The sequence below is a fragment of the Giraffa tippelskirchi genome, chromosome 13 (assembly GCF_054371585.1).
Source record: "Giraffa tippelskirchi isolate mGirTip1 chromosome 13, T2T-mGirTip1v1.2.pri, whole genome shotgun sequence".
Lineage (NCBI taxonomy): Eukaryota > Metazoa > Chordata > Mammalia > Artiodactyla > Giraffidae > Giraffa > Giraffa tippelskirchi.
Window position 1 is genome coordinate 51,803,649 of NC_137287.1, and position 18,549 is coordinate 51,822,197.

Here is an 18,549-nt window from a genome sequence, read left to right on the forward strand (position 1 = left end):
AAGTGAAAGTGAAGTTGCTCAGTTGTGTCTGACTCTTCGCGACCCCATGGACTTTGAGTTAGTGTTTATTTTCATGACCAAACATGCATACATATATATGTTTGGATAAATTTACTCGGTGGATGCAGCAGATCCTGACCCCTGGGTCAGGGAACAAGTATGTGGCCACCCCACCCCTCACCCTGGCTCAGGACCAAGCACCATCCCACAGCAAGAGTAATTCCAAGGTGAGGTCACGAGACACCAGCAGAGGTGATCAGAATCTTTCCCTGGAACTGATACACTGACATTGGAAGAAAGAAGCTCTGTCTTTCTGTGTGGTTACTGGTTGGCCATTTTTGCAGCCTCATGGAGGTCCTATGTCTTTAGTAAGAGACAACAAGGACAGCATACAAAAAGGAAGGAGACAAGCAGAGATGACAGATGGCAGAGAAAGAGGTGCTTGAGTGACTGGGACTCCAGATTTTGTCTTGGTGATGCTGAGTCATGGAGGTCTTCCCCTTTAGTTCTGTGAACCATTCAGCATCTTTCCTGCCTATGCAAGCCAATACAATGAGCCTTTAACATTCCCTTTTGTGCTTTTTATATTTTACACACCAAGTTTTGTCAACCTTTTACCATATAGAATTGCTGTGCTTCAAAAGACACAACTGACTCCAAGGTTTCTATTTCCATTCCATAAGGAAGCACATAATGGTTGCATTATTCGGATTCAGTTCAGTTCAGTCACTCAGTCGTGTCCAACTCTTTGCGACTCCATGGACTGCAGCATGCCAGGCCTTCCTGTCCATCACCAACTCCCAGAGTTTACTCAAACTCGTGTCCATTGAGTCGGTGATGCCATCCAACCATCTCATTCTCTGTTGTCCCCGTCTCCTCCTGCCTTCAATCTTTCCCAGCATCAGGGTCTTTTCCAGTGAGTCAGTTCTTCGAATCAGGTGGCCAAAGTATTGGAGTTTCAGCTTCAACATCAGTCCTTCCAATGAATGTTCAGGACTGATTTCCTTTAGGATGGACTGGTTGGATCTGCTTGTAATCCAAGGGACTCTCAAGAGTCTTCTCCAACACCACCGTTCAAAAGCATCAATTCTTCAGTGCTCAGCTTTCTTTATAGTCCAACTCTCACATCCATATATGACTACTGGAAAAACCATAGCCTTGATTAAATGGACCTTTGTTGGCAAAGTAATGTCTCTGCTTTTTAATATGGTGTCTAGGTTGATCATAACTTTCCTTCCAAGGAGTAAGCGTCTTTTAAAATTTCATGGCTGCAGTCACCATCTGCAGTGATTTTGGAGCCCAAGAAAATAAAGTCTCTCACTCTTTCCACTGTTTCCCTATCTATTTGCCATGAAGTGATGGGACCAGATGCCATGATCTTAGTTTTCTGAAGAAACTAAGCCAACTTTTTCACTCTCCTCTTTTACTTTCATCAAAAGACTCTTTAGTTCTTCTTCACTTTCTGCCATAAGGATGGTGTCATCTGCATATCTGAGGTTATTGGTATTTCTCCCAGCAATCTTGATTCCAGCTTGATTATTGGGGTTACCTTTTGTAATACTGCCATTGAAAAAGAAAAGGATTGTGTAGGCTAAGTGGATAATTTATTCATCCAGCTAAAGTTAGAATAAATTAAATGAAAACAAATAATGCAGTTATCTTCTGGCTTGATAGCTTCTGTTATTGATGGCATTTTAGCAGTGACCACACCTCCTATCCCACGTGTTCTTCTGCCATGTGACCTTGACACACTCTCCATCAAGATGTGCAGTCTATGCTCTCTCCCTTTGGACCTGGGCAAGCTTGTGTCTCATTAATGAACAGAAAGTAGCAGAAGGAATGCTGTGTATCTTCCGAGGCTAGGTCATAAATCAATGCAGTTTCCACCTTGTTAGCTGAGACACTTTTTTTTTGGAGCACTGACCTGCTGCAGAAGAAGTTCAAATACCCTGAAGTCACATGCTATGAGGATGCTCAGGCCTTTGGAGAGGCCACTCATGGATGCTTCAGTTGATAATCTAAGAGAAGACCCCAGGAGAAAGTCAGCACCCATTGCTAGACACATGGATGAAGACGCTTTCTGATGATTCCAAACCCAAGCCATCAAGTCACCCCAGCATGCTTCTAGGAGGTCCATGAAGGACATCTCACAGGTCCCCACGAAGCAGTCTGTCTCTAGTCTCAGCTGTTGTCACATGGTCCATCATCACGGTGTTTCTTCTCCTGTTTATGATGCTGCCTGGCAATACTCCATCCCTTTGCCCTCTCTGCAACTCACATTTCAAGGTCCCTGTTTAGGAAGAATGATTCCCAAACTTCCCACTACATTCCAAAACTAGTAAAGACTCAGTGTTGAGACAGGAAGAGAACTGTGTCTCCAGATTTCAGCCACGCTTGGTTACTTGCGCTCCACAGCATCTCGAGTGTTACAAAGCCACTCCTTAGCAGTGTCATGCTGGCCCTGGAGGCTGGACTTCTTCAGTAATACTTGCATAATGCTGACAATGGGCAGGCACTCTCCTAAGTACTTTAAGAATAGTAACTTCCTTGCCAGGGAAAGGATTGAGAGTAGAGATAGTTAGGGAGTTTGGGATGGACATGTACACATTTAAATGAATATTTAAAATGGATAACCAAGAAGGACCTATTGTATAGCACATGAAATTCTGCTTAATGTTTGTGACAACCTGGATGGGAGGGGGTTTTGGATACATGTTTACGTCTGCTGAGTGCTTCTGCTGTTCACCGGAAACTGTGACAGCATAATGCTGCTGCTGCTCAGTCGCTTCAGTCATGTCCAACTCTGTAGTTGTTTATTAATCGGTTGTATTTTTTTAAAAAAAAGAACAGTAAGTTTTTAATTTTATCAATGTATAGTTGATTTACAGTGTTGTGTTAGTGTCAGGTGTATAGCATAGTGATTTAGTTTACATGCACATATATTCATTTACAGATTTTTTTTCTCATATAGGTTATCACAGAATATTAAGTAGAGTTCCCTGTGCTACACAGTAGGCCCTTGTTGGTTATAAATCTTATGATTTGTCCCTCCCCATAGTGTTTCCCCTTTGGTAGTCACAAACTTGTTTTCAATATCTGTAAGTTTTTATGTTTCATAAATATGTTCATTTGTATCCCTTTTAAAAAAATTAGATATCACACATGAGGGGTGATATATAATATTTGTCTTTCTCTGTCTTACTTCACTTAGTATGATAACCTCAAAATCCATTCATTCACTGCAAATGGTGTTATTCCATTCTTTTTTATGGCTGAATAGTATTCCATTGTATATATGTACCACATCGTCTTCATCTGTTTCTCTGTTGATGGACGTTTGGGCTGCTTCCATGTCCTGCCTATTGTGAACAGTGCTGCAGTGAACACTGGGGCACATGCATCCTTTTGGATTATGGTTTTCTCTGGAGAGATGCCCAGGAGTAGGATTGCCAGATCATATGATAGTTCTATTTTTAGTTTTTTAGGGAAGGGATAGTAACTTTTCAACCTTCCCCATAACCTCATGAGTTTTGTTGTTGTCTTTTAGCAAATAAGGACACTGAGGCACATCAAGATTAAGGAACTCTGCTAGAATGTGGGAAAGTCAGGATTCAAATCCAGGCAGTCTGCTCATAAGTCCATGTTCTTAAGCACTGATTTTGATGGCTCCTCTGACCTAAATCAAATCCCTTATGATTATACAGTGGAAGTGACAAATAGATTTAAGGGACTAGATCTGATAGAGTGCCTGATGAACTATGGACAGAGGTTGTGACATTGCACAGGAGACAGGGATCAAGACCATCCCCATGGAAAAGAAAGGCAAAAAAGCAAAATGGCTGTCTGAGGAGGCCTTACAGATAGCTGGGAAGAGAAGAGAAGCGAAAAGCAAAGGAGAAAAGGAAAGATATTCCCATCTGAATGCAGAGTTCCAAAGAATAGCAAGGAGAGGTAAGAAAGCCTTCATCAGCGATGAGTGCAAAGAAATAGAGGAAAACAACAGAATGGGAAAGACTAGAGATCTCTTCAAGAAAATTAGAGATACCAAGGGAACATTTCATGCAAAGATGGGCTCAATAAAGGACAGAAATGGTGTGGACCTAACAGAAGCAGAAGATATTAAGAAGAGGTGGCAAGAATACACAGAAGAACTGTACAAAAAAGATCTTCATGACCCAGATAATCACGATGGTGTGATCATTCACCTAGAGCCAGACATCCTGGAATGTGAAGTCAAGTGGGCCTTAGAAAGCATCACTATGAACAAAGCTAGTGGAGGTGATGGAATTCCAGGTGAGCTATTTCAAATCCTAAAAGATGATGCTGTGAAAGTGCTGCACTCAGTATGCCAGCAAATTTGGAAAACTCAGCAGTGGCCACAGGACTGGAAAAGGTCAGTTTTTATTCCAATCTCAAAAAAAGGCAATATCGAAGAATGCTCAAACTACTGTGCAGTTGCACTCATCTCACATGCTAGTAAAGTAATGCTCAAAATTCTCCAAGCCAGGCTTCAGCAATACGTGCACCGTGAACTTCCAGATTTCAAGCTGGTTTTAGAAAAGGCAGAGGAACCAGAGATCAAATTGCCAACATCTGCTGGATCATCGAAAAAGCAAGAGAGTTCCAGAAAAACATCTATTTCTGCTTTATTGACTATGCCAAAGCCTTTGACTGTGTGGATCACAACAAACTCTGGAAAATTCTGAAAGAGATGGGAATACCAGACCACCTGACCTGCCTCTTGAGGAACCTGTATGCAGGTCCGGAAGCAACAGTTAGAACTGGACATGGAACAACAGACTGGTTCCAAATTGGGAAAGGAGTACATCAAGGCTGTATATTGTCACCCTGCTTATTTAACTTATATGCAGAGTACATCATGAGAAATATTGGGCTGGAAGAAACACAAGCTGGAATCAAGATTGCCGGGAGAAATATCAATAACCTCCTATATGCAGATGACACCACCCTTATGGCAGAAAGCGAAGAAGAACTAAAGAGCCTCTTGATGAAAGTGAAAGAGGAGAATGAAAAAGTTGGCTTAAAGCTCAACATTCAGAAAACTAAGATCATGGCATCTGGTCTCATCACTTCATGGCAAATAGATGGGGAAACAGTGTCAGACTTTATTTTTTGGGGCTCCAAAATCGCTGCTGATGGTGATTGCAGCCATGAAATTAAAAGACACTTACTCCTTGGAAGGAAGGTTATGGCCAACCTAGATAGCATAATTAAAAGCAGAGGCATTACTTTGCCAACCAAGGTCTGTCTAGTCAAGGCTATGGTTTTTCCAATGGTCATGTATGGATGTGAGAGTTGGACAGTAAAGAAAGCTGAGCACTGAAGAATTGATGCTTTTGAACTGTGGTGTTGGAGAAGACTGTTGAGAGTCCCTTGGACTGCAAGGAGATCCAACCAGTCCATCCTAAAGGAGATCAGTCCTGGGTGTTCATTGGTAGGACTGATGTTGAAGCTGAAACTCCAATACTTTGGCCACCTCATGCGAAGAGTTGACTCATTGGAAAAGACCCTAATGATGGGAAGGATTGGGGGCAGGAGGAGAAGGGGATGACAGAGGATGAGATGGATGGATGGCATCACCAACTCGATGGACATGGGTTTGGGTAAACTCCGGGAGTTGGTGACCGACAGGGAGGCCAGGAGTGCTGCAATTCATGGGGTCGCAAAGAGTCGGATGCGACTGAGTGACTGAACTGAACTGGGTTCACATCTGGTCAATATGACCAGAGAGAACAATGGACATACTATCTTCCTTATCTCTCCTATACCTCCATCCCAATTATCATGCTAGTTAATCTCTGTGTTCATGTGTTTATGTGTACAGACTAGCATATGCTTGTGAAGCCATGTCTCTCTGATGTACGCCCTTGGAAGCTGATTATGGCTTGTCTGTGTCTATGGATAGAAATAAAACCAGCCAGTGTTTGTTAAAAGAGATGAACAAGCCCTAACCCAGTCAACCCTAAAGTCATCTGGATTTTTGAGAGCTTTCCAGGTCCTTTGATGGAACCCATCAGGCCAGACTAATGATGCTGCAGTTTGCCATTCATTCTCATTGGGCTTAATGAAGATAAAGGGCTCTCTTTATGTGTCCAGTTGGGCTTAACAAATTAACCAGGCTGCCCAAAGGGTCCATGTGAACAGAGTATTTGTTCTCATAATGTTCATTAGGAGAGAGCAAGTTAACTAACCTTTTTTTCCTGTGTTTCTTTCCCAGGGCCCAATGAAATCTGTAGAGCTAAAATATCATCTCTAATCTTATTTCCGAGGGGCCTTTCTTTAACTTCTTCTTCTATAATCTTTTCACAGCTGTTATATTGCATCAGTATCATTATTGTTTAAAAAAATATTATGTTCTGTGTCTCAGAGCTAACTGTCCAGAACTAAATATTCTGGCTCCTTTTGGGGAGATGACAGGCTGTGAGAGATCTTTCCAGAGTGGCAGGATTGTTTGCTTGTTTCTTCTGCCTTCTTGGCAGCGACTGGTGAATGAATGAAAGCTGTGGTTCTCGGAATTTTTTTGTTATGGGTTTACACGAGCAGCTCGTCATGGCCAACTGCAAAAAAAATTGCCCCCAATTCCTCCTTTCCCTGAGTGGACACCTCTTTGCAATGTGATTTTGCCTTTATTTTCTTCAGGAGTGGAGTCTATATTCCATGTGTTGCATCTGGACTTAGAAACATGATTTGTTTTGATTAATAGGGGCTTCCCTGCTGGCTCAGATTGTAAAGAATCTGTGTGAAATATAGGAGACCTGAGTTCGATCCCTGGGTTAGGAAGATGCCCTGGAGAAGGGAATGGCAACACATTCCAGTATTCTTACCTGGAGAATTCCATGGACATGGGAGCCTGGTGGCCTATAGTCCATGGGGTCACAAACAGTTGGACACAACTGAGTGACTAACCCTTTCACTTTCAGTGAGATGTTAGCCAAGCTTGAAGGGTACATGTACTTTGCTCTCTCTTGCATCTAAATCTTGAGACCCTTATGATACCTGGCCTAAGCTAGCCTTTCAGAGGATGAGAGACCATAAGGAGAAGAACACAATATCCCCAGTTGCCTGACTGCCTGTTAACTGCCAAGCATGTGAATGAAGCCAGTATAGACTATCCAGCCTCTGGCCCACCTGCCAAGTGACCATAGTCACACAAGAGAATCCAACAGAGGTAAACTGAGCTAACCTGGACCAGAATAATTGCTCCAAAGACTCATAGAATCATTCATAAAATAAACGGTTATTTTAGCCATTAGAATTTGGGATGATTTGTTACATAGCTGAACCTAATTGATACACTCCTTTATTCTCAAAGCATGGAGCAGCTTACCTCAATGGGGTACACTTATGCCAAGAAGTCTCTGAATCATGTGAAAATCCATCTTGTGAAGGACTTGGCTTCCAAGAAGTTAGCTCCTCTCTATCCAAGACCGATGTTTTATCAGTGACATCACTGAGACCCCTTTCAACATTGAATCATCATTCAGTACACATGTCAGCTCTGCTATTTCACCTTGCACAGTAGAGATTAAGGCCATTCAAATGCATCTGACTCAAGTAAACCAAGTCCCTTTGGAGTTACCCTTTTGTAAGATCAGACTATAAAAGCTGAGGATAATTTGTTTGAAAATCAATTATATAGCATATTACCATGCTTGTGGATATCTGACAGGTTGAATTAAAGTTGTTTCCTCCCAGCACACTAAGATCATAAGTTGGCTTGTTGGGTTTACTTGATTTAGATATATTACGTTTATATCCCTAAGACGGTCTTGTAACTCAAAGCTTTGAAAATAGTTGAGAAGAATTAAAATCACATGGTGGATGAACAAGTTGCAGTTTTTCAAAAAGGTACTACACTAGTGATCACTAAGAAAATAATATATTAATAAGGTCTCATCTAATTACTATTCCTTACTCAATTTAGGATGACCAAACTTTTTAAGACATGGGTGGCGTTCTGGATATCTGTTGTTGTTTAGTCGGTAAGTCACATCCAACTCTTTGTGACCCTAAGGACTATAGCATACCTGGATCCTCTGTCCTCCACTATCTCCCCTAGTTTGCTCAAATTCATGTCCATTGAGTCGGTGATGCTATCTAACCATCTCATCCTCTGTTGCTCCTTTCTCCTCCTGCCTTCAATCTTTCCTGGCATCAGGATCTTTTCCAATGAATCAGCTCTTCTCATCAGGTGGCCAAAGTATTGGAACTTCAGCTTCAGAATCAGTCCTTCCAATAAATGTTCAGGGTTGATTTCCTTTAAGATTGACTGGTTTGATCTCCTTGCTGTCCAAGGAACTCTCAAGAGTCTTTTCTAGCACCAAAGTTCGAAAGCATCACTTCTTCAGTGCTCATCTTTCTTTATGGTCCAACTCTCACATCCATACCTGACCACTGGAAAAACTATAGCTTTGATTATAGGGACCTTTGTTGGCAAAGTGAGGTCTCTGCTTTTTAATATGCTATCTAGGTTTGCCATAGGTTTCCTTCCAAAGAGCAAACGTCTTTTAATTGCATGGCTACAGTCACCATCCACAGTGATTTGGAGTCCAAGAAAATAAAACCTGTCTCTATTTCCACTTCCCCCTGCTATTTGTCATGCAGTGATATCTATTGCTGGGTAACAAATCACTCCAGAATTTAGTGACTTGAAACAGCAATCATTTTATTATCTTTCATAGTTTCTGAGAGTCATGAATTCAGGAAGGGCCTGGCTGTGAGTGGTTGTGTGTGGTTCAGGTGTCCAGAGTTTGCAGGTAGAAGCTGTTCTCTGCATAGACTATTCTGGGTGGGCTTCCTCACAGCATGGTTGCCTCAGGACAGTCAGGCTGCCTACAGGACAGCTTAGGACTCCAAGCCAGTGACCCAGGAGAACACTGTCTGGCCTTTTGTTACCTATGCTCAGAAGTCACACAGCATTACTGCTGCCGTAGACACAAGCCCTGGCTCAAGGGAGTGGGATAGACAGCATATCTTGATGGGAGGAGTGTCATCAGAAAAGCAGTGGGTGTGAGATAATCATTGCCACTCTCTTAGAAGTATTAGTACATCTGCTGCTGCTGCTGCTGCTGCTGCTAAGTCGCTTCAGTCGTGTCCGACTCTGTGCGACCCCATAGATGGCGGCCTACCAGGCTCTGCTGTCCCTGGGATTCTCCAGGCAAGAACACTGGAATGGGTTGCCATTTCCTTCTCCAGTGCATGAAAGGGAAAAGTGAAAGCGCAGTCACTTAGCCATGTCCGACTCTTAGCGACCCCATGGACTGCAGCCCACCAGGCTCCTCCATCCATGGGAGTTTCCAGGCAAGAGTACTGGAGTGGGGTGCCATTGCCTTCTCCAGTACATCTGCTACAGATGGCTAAACGCAGAATCCCTGATTTTATCTAAGATCTGTTTTGTTGGCCTGTGCTTCCTTGGCCAGAACAGAATTGACACAGTGTTACCATGTGGGTCCTTTCTGCTACTGCTTGCCTCCTATCTACCAGGTACAACAAGTCAGCTACAACATAAAGTAAAACCCAAGAAACCAACATGACCACCAGGGCAAAGATGAAAAAATTGTCTAAAACCAAAGGATCTAAGCTGTAGCTCTGATCTATATAAGAGATAAGGAAATTCAAAAGTTTGGAAAGTGGGGTAAGAGAAAACCAACAACCAAAAAAGAAACATTGAACAGAAAAAGTCTTGCCTTCTAATCCCAGGAGGAGGAAAGAAGCTGGGAGGGTCATGCAGTTCAAACCATCTTGTATACCTCATTATCTCATATATTTTTCAGATCTTTTGTGTGGAACTGATTTAATGTCTCTAAAACTCCTAGAAACCCTGGCCTTATGGATGCTAAGGAAATGTCATTCAACTCATGCAAAAGCAAAGGACAAAAGCAAAATAAGAGAAAGGGGTTTCTGCTCACAGTTTAATGCGCTTGTTTATGGTTTCCCACAAGATGGGGCCTGAGGACAGAAAATCAGATGTAGGCTGTCGGGACAAGTCACATGTTCTGAACCACTTCTGTCCCATCTCAAGGTCTTCCTGCTCCAGGGCCTTTACAAATATGCTTCTGGATATTGTACCTGTCTCTACAGTCTCCCAGGTTTACCAGACTATTTCCATTAAAAACATTCTTCTTCCTTTTTGTGTGTGTGTTTTGGCCAGGCCACACAGCATGCTCTTTCTTAGTTCCTTGACCAAGGATTGAACCTGAGTCCTCTGCAGTGCAAGCACAGAGTCTTAACCACTAGACTGCCAGGGAAGTCCCTGACTAATACAATTTTTTTTTTTAAAGATGCAGCTCACTTTGAAAATAGCAGAAGTTTGAAATTATTTTCAGATGAAGTTTTAAGAATGTGTGCTATGCTAGGTCACTTGAGTCGAGTCCGACTCGGTGTGATCCCATGGACTGTAGCCCTCCAGGCTCCTCTGTCCACGGGATTCTCCAGGCAAGAATACTGGAGTGGGTTGCCGTTCTCTTCTCCAGGGGAATCTTCCCGAACCAGGGATCCAACCAGTGTGTCTTACACCTAACCTGCATTGGCAGGCAGGTTCTTTACCACTATTGCCACATGGGAAGCCCATGGTGGCTCCATGCAAAACACCTTAAAATATTTATCTGAATCAGTAGTTTACTGAAAAACTATTTTGCTGCTCTTGTTCAGTTGCTAAGTCGTGTTCGACTTCCTGCAACCCCATGGACCAGAGTGCACAAAGCTTCCCTGCACTTCACTATCTCCTATAATTTGCTCAAATTCATGTCCATTGATTCTGTGATGCTCTCCAACTACTTCATCATCTTCTGCCCCCTTGTCCTCCTGCCCTCAAGCTTTCCCAGCATTGGGGACTTTTCCAGAGAGTCAGCTCTTTCCATCAGGTGGCCAAAGTACTGGAACTTGAGCTTCAGCATCAGTCCTTCCAATGAATATTCCTGGTTGATTTCCTCCAGGATTGACTGGTCTTATCTCCTGAGTCTCCAAAAGATTCTCAAGAGTCTTCTCCAGCACCACAATTTGAAAGCCTTATTTCTTCATTGCTCAGCCTTCTTCATGGTCCAACTCTCAATCCATACATAACCACTGGAAAAACCATAGCTTTGACTGGATGGACCTTTGTTGGCAAATGATGGCTCTTCTTTTTAATACGCTGTCTAGGTTGGTCATAACCTTCCTTCCAAGGAGCAATCGTCTTTTAACTTCATGGCTGCAGTCACCATCTGCAGTGATTTTGGAGCCCAGGAAAATAAATCTGTCACTATTTCTACTTTGTACCTTTCTATTTGCCATGAAGTGATAGGACTGGATGCCATGATCTTAGTTTTCTGAATGTTGAGTTTTAAGCCAACTTTTTTACTCTCCTCTTTCACCCTCATCAAGAAGCTCTTTAGTTCCTCTTCGCTTTCTGCCATTAGAGTGGTATCACCTGCATATCTGAGGCTGTTGATATTTTTCCTGGCAATCATGATTCTAGCTTGTGATTCATCTAGCCCAGCATTTCACATGATGTACTCTGCACGTAAGTTAAATAAGCAGGGTGACAATATACAGCCTTGATGTACTCCTTTCCTTATCTGGAACCAGTCTGTTGTTTCATGTCCAGTTCTAACTGTTGCTTCTTGACCTACATACAGATTTCTCAGGGAGCAGGTTAACGTGGTCTGGTATTCTCATCTCTTTAAGAATTTTCCACAGTCCATTGTGATCCACACGGTCTAAGGCTTTAACATAGTCAATGAAGCAGATGTTTTTCTGGAATTGCCTTGCTTTCTCCATGATCCAACAAATGTTGGCCATGTGATCTCTGGTTCCTCTGCCTTTTCTAGACCCAGGTGTACACCTGAAAGTTCTCAATTCAAGTACTGTGAAGCTTAACTTGCAGGATTACCTTGCTAGTGTGTTAAATGCTTGCAATTGTATGGTTGTTTGAACATTCTTTGACATTGCCCTTCTTAGGGTTTGGAATGAAAACTGACCTTTCCTAGTCCTTGGCCACTGCTGAGTTTTCCAAATTTGCTGGCATATTGAGTGCAACACTTTCACAACATCATCTTTTAGGATTTGAAATAGCTCAGCTGGAATTCCATCACCTCCACTAACTTTGTTCATAGTAATGCTTCCTAAGGCCCACTTGACTTCACACTCGAGGATATCTGGCTCTAGGTGAGGGACCACACCATCATAGTTATTGGGGTCATTAAGAACTTTTTTTAAAATTTTATAGTTCTGTGTATTCTTGCCACATCTTCTTTTTTTTTTTTAATTTTCAAATATTATTTTATTATTAGCTCCATTTCTTTAACTTCATTTATGTGACCTCTGCTATTCAAACCATCTTCCCTCTAGTAATAATCCAACCACTCTCAGCACAGAGAATCTAGACTTTATGTTAGCCAAATCTTCTTAATCTCTTCTACTTCTGTTAGATCCTTACCATTTCTGTCCTTTATCATGCCCATCCTTACATGACATAGTCCCTTGATATTGCCAGTTTTCTTGAAGAATATCTAGTCTTTCCCTTTCTATTGTTTTCCTCTATTTCTTTGCATTGTTCACTTAAGAAGGCTTTCTTATCTCTCACTCTATTCTCTGGAACTCTGCATTCAGAGGTATATATATTTCCTTTTCTCCCTTGTCTTTCACTTCTTTTCTTTTCTTAGCTTTTTGTAAAGCCTCCTCAGATAATAACTTTGCCTTCTTGCATTTCTTTTTCTTTGGGATAATTTTAATCACCACCTCCTGTAAGAATGTTGCAAACCTCCATCCATAGTTCTTCAGGCACTGTATCTACCAGATTTAATCCCTTGACTCTATTTGTTACTTCCATTGTATAATCATAAGGGATTTGGTTTAGGTCATACCTTAAAGGCCTAGTGGTTTTCCCTGCTTTCTTCAATTTGAGCCTGAATTTTGCAGTAAGGAACTCATGATCTGAGCCAGTCAAGTCCAGGTCTTGTTTTTGCTGACTGTATAGAGCTTCTCCATCTTCAGCTGCAGAGACCATAATAAATCTTATTTCAGTATTGATCGTCTGGTGATATCCATGTGTAAGTCATTTCTCGTGTTATTGGAAGAGGGTGTTTGCCATGACCAATGTGTTCTCTTGACGAAGCTCTGTTAGCTTTTTTTCTGCTCCATTTTGTACTCCAAGGCCAAACTTGCCTGTTACTCCAGGTATCTCTTGACTTCCTATTTTTGCATTCCATTCCCCTATGATGAAAAGGACATCTTTTTTTGGTGTTAGTTCTAGAAGTTTTTGTAGGTCTTCATAGAACCATTTGACTTCAGCTTCTTCAGCATTAGTGGTCGGGGCATAGACTTGGATTACTATGGCATTGAATGATTTGCCTTGGAAATAAACTGAGGTCATTCTGTCATTTTTGAGATTGTACCTAAGTACTGCATTTTGGACTCTTTTGTTGACTATGGGGGCTGCTCCATTTCTTCTAAGAGATTCTTGTCCACAGTGGTAGATATAATGGTCATCTGAATTAAATTCACCCATTCCAGTCCATTTTAGTTCACTGATTCCTAAGATGTTGATGTTCATCTTGTCATTTCCTGCTTGACCACTTCCAATTTACCCTGATTCACGGACCCTAATGTTCTAGGTTCCAATGCAATATTGTTCTTTATAGCATCAGACTTTACTTTCACCCATGGACACGTCCACTACTGAGCATATTTTCGCTTCTTCATTCTTTCTGGAACTCTTTCTCTGCTCTTCCCCAATGGTATATCAGACACCTTCTGACCTGGGGGGCTCATCTTCTGGTATCATATTTTTTTTGTCTTTTCATACTGTTCATGAAGTTCTTGAGACAAGAATACTGGAGTGGTTTGCCATTCCCTCTTCCAGTGGACCAGGTTTTGTCAGAACTCTTCACTGTGAGCTGTCCATCTTGAGTGGCCCTGCATGGCATGGCTCATAGCTTCATTGAGTTACACAAGCCCCTTCACTATGTCAAGGCAGTGAACCATGAAGGGGAAAAACCTATTATATACCCCCTACTAGGATGTACACTATTACAGATTAATAAACAATAATACTTGTTGTTATGTAGGGATGATCAATCCCATAAGAAACGAATAGTAACTATCAGTGTGCAGATATTCCTTATACTGTACTTTTTTTTAGATTCATAATTAGTCAAAAATCTTTTCAACATTGAGACTTAGTCTTGGCCTTGGAGGCTTTAAGTTTGTACAATATCATGAACCAAAATGCTATTTGTGGACTTTGATTTTTTTCCAAGGAGTGGTTATGAAAGAGCATCTCTAAATAACCTTTCCTCACCAGACTTCCAGGCTCTTGATACCTTCCCATCTGGAAATTGTGTTCGGATGGACTTTGCTTGGAACTGCTTTTTCCTATGTGGTACTTCAAAACTTCTATGCAAGCAGTCCCAATGCCTTATGGGGTTAAAATGCATTAAAAATCCTCTTTCATTATTTTACTTATTATCTGAAATTACATGGCATTGCAACAGTAGAAGATTCCTTCTTTACTGTGATAGTCTAATTCTGATGATTAACTGAGAAACTGTTAAATTTTGTGTCTGTGCTTCACTGTATTATGGAATAAATATTAATAGCCATGGGTGGGGGGGAATTCTAAAGAGATGGATGATGTAGGGTGGGAATGTTTGCTTCCAAAGTATCTGAGGCTTATATCTTCTAAACACTCATCTTAAAATCTGGCATCTGAATGACTTTTCTGGAGATTTCAAAATGAATCTTGCCTTCTTTCCAGCTTTCATTGACCCTGGAATGGAAACAGAAGACAGAAAGCCAGTTTGTGCCATGCCTTTTTGTGGAAAACGGTAGTAGTTTGTGTTGTATGTTGCATGAGAAGAGATACCATCAGGCCATGTTCCTTTCAGAGCAAACTATTCAGAAGTGTGGTGTGCACATACGCAAGGAGACATGGAACATCCAGAGCTCGGTTGCTTTTCTTAGCTCTTCTCCGGTAGGTTGCTTCGTGGACACTCACTGAGTGGATGGCCTGAGGAAGGGTTTAAGCATCAGTGTGTGGCCAGGGCAGAGTTCTCAAGTTGTTTCCTAGTGAGGTTTGATGACTTTTACTGTGAGCTGCCCTGTGGGGCTGAGCCCCAGTTGCCCAGAGTGGAAACCTCTCCGTTACCTGACCTTGTATCTTCCCTTTCCCTTCTCTGTCTCACTCCCTTGCTCTGCTGTAGGTACTTCCTGGGAGCATCATGCACATAACCTTTTACATTCCTTGTATCAGAGCCTGCTGCTAGAGGAATCCAACTGAAAGCACAACCTTTAGAAAACAGATGCTTAACTCTGTGCTCATCCTTCAGTCACCATGCACTTTCTCTGAACCCACCACATGGAAGGCACAAGGCATGGAGCTGGGGAAAGAAAGGTGAGAAATGAGAATACCTTCCTGTTACTTAGAGTTGAAAAACAGAAAGGGACTCGCTGTTGAAACAGGGACATCATGAGAGAGGGATGTGAGCTCTCACAAGATCTCCACCCTAAGGATTCCTCCAGGAACTTTCAGAATGACCCCTGGAGTTCCCTAACAGATGGGGGCTAGGAGATGCTATGTGACTTCTGTTGGCTTTTTCCTACCCACTCCTTCTTCTCGCCTCATTTGGGTGTCTCTTTAGTTTGGGATTCTTGTTGATGTTTATCTTGTTTTTTAAACATGCCTATGACTTCTTTGAACATTTTTATGTAAGTAGAACATCCATACAGAGAAGTGCACATATTGCCCAAGAAGTTTCCGTCATGTACAGCTCCCTCTCCCCACAAGAGGAATCACTGTCTTGACTTCTCACAGTGTATGTAGTTTACCTGTTTTTCTCTTTAAATGTTCATGTTTGTGAGCTTTGTGCATAGTTTTGTATGTAATTGTGCAGGGTTCATACTCATTACCATGTAGTATTCCAGTGCGTGAATGACCATGATTGATTTATCTGCTCCAATGTTGATGGACAGTTGAGTGGTTTCTAATTGGAGTTCATTCTGGATGGTGCTGCTGTGACTTTCTAGTGCATCTTTGGATGAATACACGGATGCATTTCTGTCGGGTAGATGCTCCGGAGCGACACTATCAGGTCATAGAATTCGCATGTGTGGTCAGTTTCAGTAAATGACTACCTGGTTTCCTCAGTGGGTACACTGGATTACACTCCCACCAACAGGTTATGAATGTCCAATGTTTCTGTGGCCTCACTAATGCTTGGTTTTATTAATCTTTTTCATTTTAGTTATTCTGAGGAGTATGGGCTATATGCCATTTTAACTTTTCTACAGAGAAAGATTTAAGTATTTTATCTCTATTTGTAGCAGAGAACCAGAAGGCTCATAGGAGAGTTTTGTGATTAATAAAAATTTGTACCTGCTATAAAATTTTCTCTTTTGTGCACTTTTTGTCCATAATTCTTTGAGATTATGACTCATCTTGGGAGCTGCCTTTTGCTAAGCCAATTTGAGTACTTTTAACTAGCTAATCCCCCTTGCCACCTCCTGGAAGTGTCTGCATCGCCTCCTTTCAATGCAGTGTGGGTCCACCCACTCAAGAATCCTTTTCTGTCAGTCTTTTCTGCCTCATTATCTTCCTGGTGCTTTCACTTTTCAGGCCATTTTCTTGCTTCATCCCCACCATTCTTTTGAAACCATTTTTCCTCCCAAAGCCACAAGCATTTCTTTCATTTTCTTTTCAGTATGTGTTCTTTTTTTTTCTTTCAGAAAGTCCTTGAGAGGATGCTAAAGCTAGTTTGCATTGTTACATGGTTTCCTTTGTTTCTAAATGTTAACTTGTCCTTGGAAGTGATATAATGGTTAAGAGTGATTGACAATGTGGGCTCTGAGGTCAAGTGCCAGCTCTTCAGTCTTTGACAAATCATATAACCACTGTAAACCTCAGTCTCCTCATCCATAAAGTGGAGGGAGTTATTTTAACTCTCCCTTAGGGTTGCTGGAGATGAAGTGAGCTGTTAACCTTAGCCTCAAAGCTGGCACATACTACTGTCCAATGAATGTTACTGTTAATCAGATCATATCTTGAATTCCTGTAACGGAATTTCCTTTTCCTTCGCTTCTTTCTCCCTTTATCCTTTTCTTTCTTGTTTCTTCCTTCCTTCCTCAAACATTTATGAAAGTCTACCATGTGTCTGATCTTGTGCCAGGAGCTGGGATGTAGTGGTCATGGTCGTGGCCAAAGAGCACAGAATTGAGTTTGTGTGATAGGAAATCAGGTGTTCATGTGAATACATCATTACAAGCTATGCTGTGTGTCTAGGAAGAAAGGCATGGGTTCCTGGGTAGTGCCTATCAGGAAAATATGATATAGTCAGATTCCCTGAGAAAGAGGCTTTGGGTCTCACTGGAGGAATTAAGTAGACACCCCACCATCATTGAGAAATGTATTGTTAATGGATTATTTAATTCTTTCAATAATTACTCTTTTTTTTTTTTTTTCCAGCAGGCTGTGTTGTAGACGGCTTACCCAGTGCCCCCACCCAGCAAGCCATGTATTCTGATATTCTTACTCTTGTGCAATCCTTCCCCATGCTGACTCTGGGCTTAGTCTTGTTTTGGTCAATGGGATGTTAGCAAGCTTAACCCCAGCAGAATATCCCTCTTTTTTTTTTTCTTCTTTTTAAGCTTTATTTTATTGTGGCATGAACTCTTAACATAAGATCTAACATCTTAATAAAAATTTAAGTGTACATCATTGACTGTAGGTACTTTATTGGGTAACAGATCTCTAGAGCTTATTCATCTTGCTTAACTGAAACTTTATTCCTACTGATTATGACTCCGTATTTTTCCCTGCCACTAGCCCCTGGAAACCACCATTCTGCTCATTATATGAATTTAACTTTTTTAGATGCCTGATATAAGTGAAATCTGCAGTACTTGTTTTCCTGTGACTAGCTTATTTCATGTAGTAGTTATGTCCTCAAAGTTCATCCATGTTGTTACAGATTGAAGAACTTCTTAGAAACTCCCTCTTGAAGCCTTGGACCCCAACGAAGAAGTTAAATTATTCTGCTGGAGGGCTCATGTGGAGAGATGTCCCTGAGGCGGTGAGACTCCGGGGAAAGTGAATGAGAGAAGTCCAGTCAGCCTCAGTGGTTCTAGCCAAGACCGCACATTGTGAGCAGAGCCAGCCTGACACCTCCATTCCCCAGTCAAGCTGCCCCAGCCAGCAGCACCTGGAGCAGAGCCATCCCTATCAGGCCCTGCCTGAACTGTAGAATCCCGACCAATAAATGGTCACTCTTCTTTTAAACCACTAAGTTTGGGGCTGGTTTGCTAAATAGCAGTAGATATCTGAAACATGAGGCTTATTCATCCTGTCTGACTTGGGCACTTCCTGTATTTCAGATGGAACGGGATATAACCAGTGATCTCTCACGTAGCCCAGTCAGACTCAGGGGTTTTAACCTCAAATCCATGCGCTCCTTGACACGGTACTCTCTGTTGGACATATGTTGCATATTTCCTAGGAAGAGGACTTGTAGCTTTAAGTATACTGTTTTCTAAAAGATCTGTGATTCTGCCAAATAA

At 41.8% G+C, this 18,549-nt stretch overlaps 1 protein-coding gene across 1 annotated transcript in view; it reads left to right on the forward strand.

Moving 5' to 3' along the window:
• KIF16B (kinesin family member 16B) overlaps window positions 1-18,278 on the forward strand; it is a 394,203-nt gene extending 375,925 nt beyond the window's left edge. The window contains exon 25 of the mRNA XM_081556498.1: window positions 17,964-18,278. The gene's annotated coding sequence lies outside the window, so the exon portion shown is untranslated. The remainder of the gene's footprint in view (window positions 1-17,963) is intronic.
• Window positions 18,279-18,549: the final 271 nt, after the last annotated feature.